We start from the raw sequence: 10,169 nt of genomic DNA on the forward strand, positions 1-10,169 counted from the left end.
GTATAACTCTTGTGCATTGGTCTAATCAGATATCAGGGGATTTAGTATTGGTCTAATCACATATCAGGGGATTTAGTATTGGTCTATTCAGACATCAGGGAATTTAGTATTGGTCTAATCAGATATCAGTGGATTTAGTATTGGTCTAATCAGATATCAGGGGATTTAGTATTGGCCTAATCACATATCAGGGGATTTAGTATTGGTCTAATCACATATCAGGGGATTTAGTATTGGTCTAATCACATATCAGGGGATTTAGTATTGGTCTAATCAGACATCAGGGAATTTAGTATTGGTCTAATCAGATATCAGTGGATTTAGTATTGGTCTAATCAGATATCAGGGGATTTAGTATTGGCCTAATCACATATCAGGGGATTTAGTATTGGTCTAATCACATATCAGGGGATTTAGTATTGGTCTAATCACATATCGGGGGATTTAGTATTGGTCTAATCAGACATCAGGGAATTTAGTATTGGTCTAATCCGATATCAGGGGATTTAGTATTGGTCTAATCACATATCAGGGGATTTAGTATTGGTCTAATCAGATATCAGGGGATTTAGTATTGGTCTAATCACATATCAGGGGATTTAGTATTGGTCTAATCAGACATCAGGGAATTTAGTATTGGTCTAATCACATATCAGGGGATTTAGTATTGGTCTAATCACATATCAGGGGATTTAGTATTGGTCTAATCAGATATCAGGGGATTTAGTATTGGTCTAATCAGATATCAGGGGATTTAGTATTGGTCTCATGAGATCACAGCTGGCTGAGTATTCTATTGGAGCTGAAAAGTAATGTTTTCTGGGTTTTACAGGCCGCCACTTCAGAATCTGTCACCATGACCAAACTAAATAGCACGTCTGTCATGAACCAATGCAGACTCACAAGACTGAATATACATACACTACAGGTCAAACGGTTTAGAACACCTACTCATTCAAGGGTTTTTCTTTATTTTTACTATTTTCTACATTCTAGAACACTAGTGAAGACATTAAAACTATGAAATAACACATATGGAAACATGTAGTTACCAAAAAAGTCTTTAAATCACAATATATTTTATATTTGAGATTCTTCAAGTAGCCACCCTATGCCTTGATGAGAACTTTGCACACACTTGGCATTCTCTCAACCAGCTTCACCTGGAATGCTTTTCCAACTGCAGTTTTTTGCTGATCTTTCTTCACTCTGCGGTCCGACTCATCCCAAACCATCTCAATTTGGTTGAGGTCGAGGGGGTTGTGGAGGCCAGGTCCTCGGATGGGGCCACAGTGTCTCCTGACCCCTCCTGTCTCAGCCTCCAGTATTTATGCTGCAGTAGTTTATGTGTCGGGGGGCTAGGGTCAGTTTGTTATATCTGGAGTACTTCTCCTGTCCTATTCGGTGTCCTGTGTTAATTTAAGTGTGCTCTCTCTAATTCTCTCTCTCTCTCTCTCTTTCTCTCTCTCTGAGGACCTGAGCCCTAGGACCATGCCTCAGGACTACCTGATATGATGACTCCTTGCTGTCCCCAGTCCACCTGGCCGTGCTGCTGCTCCAGTTTCAACTGTTCTGCCTTATTATTATTGGACCATGCTGGTCATTTATGAACATTTGAACATCTTGGCCATGTTCTGTTATAATCTCCACCCGGCACAGCCAGAAGAGGACTGGCCACCCCACATAGCCTGGTTCCTCTCTAGGTTTCTTCCTAGGTTTTGGCCTTTCTAGGCAGTTTTTCCTAGCCACCGTGCTTCTACACCTGCATTGCTTGCTGTTTGGGGTTTTAGGCTGGGTTTCTGTACAGCACTTTGAGATATCAGCTGATGTACGAAGGGCTTTATAAATAAAATGGATTTGATTTGAGGTCATCTGATTCAGCACTCCATCACTCTCCTTCTTGGTCAAATAGGCCTTACACAGCCTGGAGGTGTATGGGGTCATTGTTCTGCTGAAAATCAAATGATAATCCCACTAAGCACAAACCAGATGGGATGGCGTATTGCTGCAGAATGCTGTGGTAGCCATGTAAATTACAGACAGTGTCAACAGCAAAGCACACCCACACCATCACACCTCCTCCTCCATGCTTTATGGTGGGAAAAACACATGTGGAGATCATCCATTCACCAACACCGCATCTCACAAAGACACAGTGGTTGGAACCAAAAATCTCCAATTTGGACACCAGACTAAAGGACAAAATTCCACCGGTCTAACATGCAATGCTCGTGTTTCTTGGCCCAAGCAAGTCTGTTATTCTTATTGGTGTCCTTTAGTAGTGGTTTCTTTGCAGCAATTCTACCAATTCGACCTGATTCACACAGTCTCCTCTGAACAGTTGATGTTGAGATGTATCTGTTACTTGAACTCTGTGAAGCGTTTATTTGGACTGCAATTTCCTGGACTGAAAACTCTAATGAACTTGTCATCTGCAGCAAAGGTAACTCTGGGTCTTCCTTTTCTTGTGGCGGTCTTCATGAGAGCCAATTTCATTATAGCGCTTGATGGTTTTTGGGACTGCACTTGAAGAAACTTTAAACGTTGTTGAAATATTCTGAATTGAATGACCTTCATGTCTTACAGTAATGATGGACTGTCATTTCTCTTTGTCTATTTGAGCTGTTCTTGCCATAATATGGACTTGGTCTTTTACCAAACAGGGCTATTTTCTGTATACCAACCCCTACCTTATCACAACACAACTGATTGGCTCAAACACATGAAGAAGGAAATACATGTAGAATGACACACCTGTTAATTGAAATACATGCCAGGTGACTACCTCATGAAGCTGTCACCAAGGAAAAGGGTGGCTATTTGAAGAATCTCAGATATAAAATATATTTAGATTTCTTTAACACTTGTTTTGGTTACTACACGATCCCATATGTGTTATTTCATAGTTTTGATGTCTTCACTATAAAAAAAAAAATGTAAATAAAGAAAAATCATTGAATGAGTAGGTGTTCTAAAACTTTTGACCTATATTGTACTTGACCTTGTCTGCAAGACAGCCTTTTACTGTACATGTTAAGGTTTTTCGTTAGGATTTCTGCCAACTTCTCCTGGCTATATGAGCAAAGAACCAAATACACTGCCACTGGCTCTATCCATTCCTCCAGCTAGCCTATACTCCCACTCACTGGTATGGATTCAATGAAAGAGTTTGATCATTTCACATATCACACTGTCTTTTACGCTTAAACAGATAGTTTTTGGGTGAATTATATCAACATATTCTCCCTTGTATGCAGGGAAACCAATATCCTGAAGCATTGGCCATGGCCCCATCCCATGCATTCCTCTAGCTAGCATTATCTGTTACTAGCCACATTGAACTAGCATTAACTGTTACATTGAACTAGCATTAACTGTTACTAGCCACATTGAACAAGCATTAACTGTTACTACTCACATTGACCAGATCCCAAATTAAACTCTATTCATAGGGCTCATGTTCAAAGTAATCTCCTATATATAGATTAGCGTGCCATTTCAGATTAATCCCCTGTGAACTGGCCTACATCTAGTAACTAGCCAGTCTGTTCTCCCATCCGCCCCCTGGCCTACATCTAGTAACTAGCCAGTCTGTTCTCCCATCCGTCCACTGGCCTGAATCTGTTCTCCCATCCGCCCCCTGGCCTACATCTAGTAACTAGCCAGTCTGTTCTCCCATCCGCCCACTGGCCTGAATCTAGTAACTAGCCAGTCTGTTCTCCCATCCGCCCACTGGCCTACATCTAGTAACTAGCCAGTCTGTTCTCCCATCCGCCCACTGGCCTGAATCTAGTAACTAGCCAGTCTGTTCTCCCATCCGCCCACTGGCCTACATCTAGTAACTAGCCAGTCTGTTCTCCCATCCGCCCACTATCCTACATCTAGTAACTAGCCAGTCTGTTCTCCCATCCGCCCACTATCCTACATCTAGTAACTAGCCAGTCTGTTCTCCCATCCGCCCACTGGCCTACATCTAGTAACTAGCCAGTCTGTTCTCCCATCCGCCCACTGGCCTACATCTAGTAACTAGCCAGTCTGTTCTCCCGTCCGCCCACTATCCTACATCTAGTAACTAGCCAGTCTGTTCTCCCATCCGCCCACTGGCCTACATCTAGTAACTAGCCAGTCTGTTCTCCCATCCGCCCACTATCCTACATCTAGTAACTAGCCAGTCTGTTCTCCCATCCGCCCACTATCCTACATCTAGTAACTAGCCAGTCTGTTCCCCCATCCGCCCACTATCCTACATCTAGTAACTAGCCAGTCTGTTCTCCCATCCGCCCACTGGCCTGAATCTAGTAACTAGCCAGTCTGTTCTCCCATCCGCCAACTGGCCTACATCTAGTAACTAGCCAGTCTGTTCTCCCATCCGCCCACTGGCCTGAATCTAGTAACTAGCCAGTCTGTTCTCCCATCCGCCCCCTGGCCTACATCTAGTAACTAGCCAGTCTGTTCTCCCATCCGCCCACTGGCCTACATCTAGTAACTAGCCAGTCTGTTCTCCCATCCGCCCCCTATCCTACATCTAGTAACTAGCCAGTCTGTTCTCCCATCCGCCCACTGGCCTGAATCTAGTAACTAGCCAGTCTGTTCTCCCATCCGCCCACTGGCCTACATCTAGTAACTAGCCAGTCTGTTCTCCCATCCGCCCACTATCCTACATCTAGTAACTAGCCAGTCTGTTCTCCCATCCGCCCACTATCCTACATCTAGTAACTAGCCAGTCTGTTCTCCCATCCGCCCACTGGCCTACATCTAGTAACTAGCCAGTCTGTTCTCCCATCCGCCCACTGGCCTACATCTAGTAACTAGCCAGTCTGTTCTCCCGTCCGCCCACTATCCTACATCTAGTAACTAGCCAGTCTGTTCTCCCATCCGCCCACTGGCCTACATCTAGTAACTAGCCAGTCTGTTCTCCCATCCGCCCACTATCCTACATCTAGTAACTAGCCAGTCTGTTCTCCCATCCGCCCACTATCCTACATCTAGTAACTAGCCAGTCTGTCCCCCCATCCGCCCACTATCCTACATCTAGTAACTAGCCAGTCTGTTCTCCCATCCGCCCACTGGCCTGAATCTAGTAACTAGCCAGTCTGTTCTCCCATCCGCCAACTGGCCTACATCTAGTAACTAGCCAGTCTGTTCTCCCATCCGCCCACTGGCCTGAATCTAGTAACTAGCCAGTCTGTTCTCCCATCCGCCCCCTGGCCTACATCTAGTAACTAGCCAGTCTGTTCTCCCATCCACCCCCTGGCCTGAATCTGTTCTCCCATCCGCCCCCTGGCCTACATCTAGTAACTAGCCAGTCTGTTCTCCCATCCCCCCACTGGCCTACATCTAGTAACTAGCCAGTCTGTTCTCCCATCCGCCCACTATCCTACATCTAGTAACTAGCCAGTCTGTTCTCCCATCCGCCCACTGGCCTACATCTAGTAACTAGCCAGTCTGTTCTCCCATCCGCCCAGTGGCCTGAATCTTGTAACTAGCCAGTCTGTTCTCCCATCCGCCCACTATCCTACATCTAGTAACTAGCCAGTCTGTTCTCCCATCCGCCCACTGGCCTACATCTAGTAACTAGCCAGTCTGTTCTCCCATCCGCCCACTATCCTACATCTAGTAACTAGCCAGTCTGTTCTCCCATCCGCCCACTGGACTGACTCTAGTAACTAGCCAGTCTGTTCTCCCATCCGCCCACGGGCCTGACTCTAGTAACTAGCCAGTCTGTTCTCCCATCCGCCCACTATCCTACATCTAGTAACTAGCCAGTCTGTTCTCCCATCCGCCCACTGGCCTGAATCTAGTAACTAGCCAGTCTGTTCTCCCATCCGCCCACTATCCTACATCTAGTAACTAGCCAGTCTGTTCTCCCATCCGCCCACTGGCCTACATCTAGTAACTAGCCAGTCTGTTCTCCCATCCGCCCACTATCCTACATCTAGTAACTAGCCAGTCTGTTCTCCCATCCGCCCACTGGACTGACTCTAGTAACTAGCCAGTCTGTTCTCCCATCCGCCCACGGGCCTGACTCTAGTAACTAGCCAGTCTGTTCTCCCATCCGCCCACTATCCTACATCTAGTAACTAGCCAGTCTGTTCTCCCATCCGCCCACTGGCCTGAATCTAGTAACTAGCCAGTCTGTTCTCCCATCCGCCCACTATCCTACATCTAGTAACTAGCCAGTCTGTTCTCCCATCCGCCCACTATCCTACATCTAGTAACTAGCCAATCTGTTCTCCCATCCGCCCACTATCCTACATCTAGTAACTAGCCAGTCTGTTCTCCCATCCGCCCACTGGCCTGACTCTAGTAACTAGCCAGTCTGTTCTCCCATCCGCCCGCTGCTCACATCATGTGTTTTGCTGCAGCGGGTCATTCATCATTGTCGCAGGGGAGCATAGAGATCTTTATTAAGTTCGAGAACCCAATGTCGCCAGGGCATCCATAGCTCCTGCTCCACACACGCCAGGTGATGAATGAGGACCTCACATATAGACTATCTTCAGAGATGATGATGATGATGGAGTAATAACGGACATTTTCACAAAGCACGCATCGCCTGGCGGCTGGAAGGAGCCACGGGCATCAGACACATTCTTCAGAACAGTAACAGTATTCTTTTTTTACTGCTGTGTTTCCATGGGATTTAGTTCATTATCAACCACTTCTGTGGGTTAATGAATTTTTACAGATCCAGTGAATCGTTATTTTGAGTCTTCCTCTATCTTATTTGAGAAACGTCTCCATGAAGTTCTGTCCGAGTGGCGCAGCAATCTAAGGCACTGCATCTCAGTGTTAGAGGTGTCACTACAGACCCTGGTTTGATTCCAGGCTGTATCACAACCGGCTGTGATTGGGTGTCCCATAGGGTGGTGCACACGTGGCCCAGCATCGTCCGGGTTTTAGCGGGGGTAGGCTGTCATTGTACCTAAGAATTTGTTCTTAACTGACTTGCCTTGTAAAAATAAAGCTTATATTTAAAATGTATGTAAAGAGCTTTTATATCAGCCATAACATGACCTCTCTCATGGATGTCTCACAATGGAGAATATAGACTATTGCCTGTTGATTATTATTAGTGCAAAAAGTTGGTTTGTTGAAAATCTTGAGAGGTGATGACAGAGCAACACCAGGTACTTCACATGACATTCACTCCCTGCCCGGAGGCTTCAGAGCCACAAGCTTCAGAACAGGAAACCAGACACCTTTTTAACTGCTTATCTTGGGACTTTCCTACACTTGTACACTCTTAGCTAGAAAAAAATGGTTCCAAAAGGTTTCTCCGGGCTGTCCCCATAGGAGAACCCTTTTCGGTTCCAAATTTTAATTCTAGGTAGAACTATTTTGGGATCCATGTAGAACTCTCTGTGGAAAGGGTTCAACCTGGAACCAAAAGTGTCCTACCTGGAACCAAAATGTCTTCTTCAAATGGTTGGGGACAGCCGAAGAGTGCAAGAGTGTAAAATACTTATATTTGACATGCATGGGACTTATTTCCACACTCGACTAAGACACGCTTAGTAGTGGCGTGGCTTTAAGTTTTCTTTTTGGGGGGGGGTCCACCCGTTATAGTAAATGTCATTCCTGTTCATACATTCTGTTGTATTGTCATCACGTGTTAAGGTTGAACACTGATGGTGTTATTGCTTCAATCAGGCTAACAATCAGGCTAACAGTGGTGTATGAATTCCTCAAGAGCCTATGCACATCTTAAGGGGTGGCAGGGTAGTATAGTGGTTAGAGCGTTGGACTAGTAACCGGAAGGTTGCACGTTCAAACCCCCGAGCTGACAAGGTACAAATCTGTCGTTCTACCCCTGAACAGGCAGTTAACCCACTGTTCCTAGGCCGTCATTGAAATTAAGAATATGTTCTTAACTTACTCGCCTAGTTAAATGAAGGTAAAATTAAAAACATTTCAGGTTGGAATAGTTACGATTATTACAACATGTAATATCTTATCTCCCTCACTAGCTTTAAGCACCAGCTGGCAGAGCAGCTCACTGCTCTATACATAGCCCATCTATAATTTAGCCCAAACAACTACCTCTCCCCCTACTGTATTTATTTATTTATTTTGCTCCTTTATACCTAATTATTTCTATCTCTATCTTGCACATTCTTCCACTGCAAATCTATCATTCCAGTGTTTTACTTCGCCACCATTGTATTTACCTCCCTTATCTCACCTCATTGGCTCACATTGTATATAGACTTATTTTTCTACTGTATTATTGACTGTATGTTTGTTTTTACTCCATGTGTAACTCTGTGTTGTTGTATGTGTCGAACTGCTTTGCTTTATCTTGGCCAGGTCGCAATTGTAAATGAGAACTTGTTCTCAACTTGCCTACCTGGTTAAATAAAGGTGAATCATAAATATTCAAGAAACATTTTAAAATGCGGTGTAGAAATTTAACACGATGAACAGGAATGGCATTTACACTAACAACTATCTGAAACCCACTCATTCAATCTGATAGGCTGCCAACTCTACAATCTATTATTAAAAAAGGTTCAAAATGTAACTCCTCCCATCACTAAAAGGTTCAAAATGTAACTCCTCCCATCACTAAAAGGTTCAAAATGTAACGCCTCCCATCACTAAAAGGTTCAAAATGTAACTCCTCCCATCACTAAAAGGTTCAAAATGTAACGCCTCCCATCACTAAAAGGTTCAAAATGTAACTCCTCCCATCACTAAAAGGTTCAAAATGTAACTCCTCCCATCACTAAAAGGTTCAAAATATAACTCCTCCCATCACTAAAAGGTTCAAAATGTAACTCCTCCCATCACTAAAAGGTTCAAAATATAACTCCTCCCATCACTAAAAGGTTCCGGATTGAAGGTAGAGAGATTGTAGAGTTGGAAGCCTATCAGAATGATTGAACCTTTACACAGGGGTTCTTCGAAGACCCTTTTCATATAGTTTCCTCAAGGAACCTTTTTCAACTGGTTACGCCAGTGTGGCAACCCTTAAGGTTGTTCTATGTACCTCCACTTCTAAGAGTATAGGCTGCTTTACCATAACAGCATTTCAGAGGGGTTTTTTTTGTTGCGGGTTTGAGTGACTATTTATTCTGTTAAAAGCTCCCACTTACTTGTAAGTCATGAAATACTGTTAACATTTCTGCAACGCTTTTGAGTGGTTTGAATTCTGCACTTAGATTGGCTTTGCGAAATAGAATATGAGCCTCTGTGAGCCAAGGCCATGTTTGACTGGAGGAAAATAGTTCAGTTAAATGGAAAAAAAAACACGTTCCAAATGGGAGTTGTTTGTGTGTGTGACTACACATCATGAAATACATCTGCCAGCAACAGTAAAACACATTTAGAGAGAGTAACTCCAGAGTCCAGGGCTGATACTTTGAACACCACACAACATGCAGTATATAACTCCAGAGTCCAGGGCTGAGTCTTTGAACACCACACAACATGCAGTATATAACTCCAGAGTCCAGGGCTGAGCCTTTGAACACCACACAACATGCAGTATATAACTCCAGAGTCCAGGGCTGAGTCTTTGAACACCACACAACATGTAGTATATAACTCCAGAGTCCAGGGCTGAGTCTTTGAACACCACACAACATGCAGTATATAACTCCAGAGTCCAGGGCTGAGTCTTTGAACACCACACAACATGTAGAATATAACTCCAGAGTCCAGGGCTGAGCCTTTGAACATCACACAACATGCAGTATATAACTCCAGAGTCCAGGGCTGAGTCTTTGAACACCACACAACATGTAGAATATAACTGCAGAGTCCAGGGCTGAGTCTTTGAACACCACACAACATGCAGTATATAACTCCAGAGTCCAGGGCTGAGTCTTTGAACACCACACAACATGTAGAATATAACTCCAGAGTCCAGGGCTGAGCCTTTGAACACCACACAACATGTAGAATATAACTCCAGAGTCCAGGGCTGAGTCTTTGAACATCACACAACATGCAGTATATAACTCCAGAGTCCAGGGCTGAGTCTTTGAACACCACACAACATGCAGTATATAACTCCAGAGTCCAGGGCTGAGTCTTTGAACACCACACAACATGTAGAATATAACTCCAGAGTCCAGGGCTGAGTCTTTGAACACCACACAACATGTAGAATATAACTCCAGAGTCCAGGGCTGAGTCTTTGAACACCACACAACATGTATTAT

This window comes from Oncorhynchus kisutch, linkage group LG1 (genome assembly GCF_002021735.2).
Source record: "Oncorhynchus kisutch isolate 150728-3 linkage group LG1, Okis_V2, whole genome shotgun sequence".
In the NCBI taxonomy this organism is placed as follows: Eukaryota; Metazoa; Chordata; class Actinopteri; order Salmoniformes; family Salmonidae; genus Oncorhynchus; species Oncorhynchus kisutch.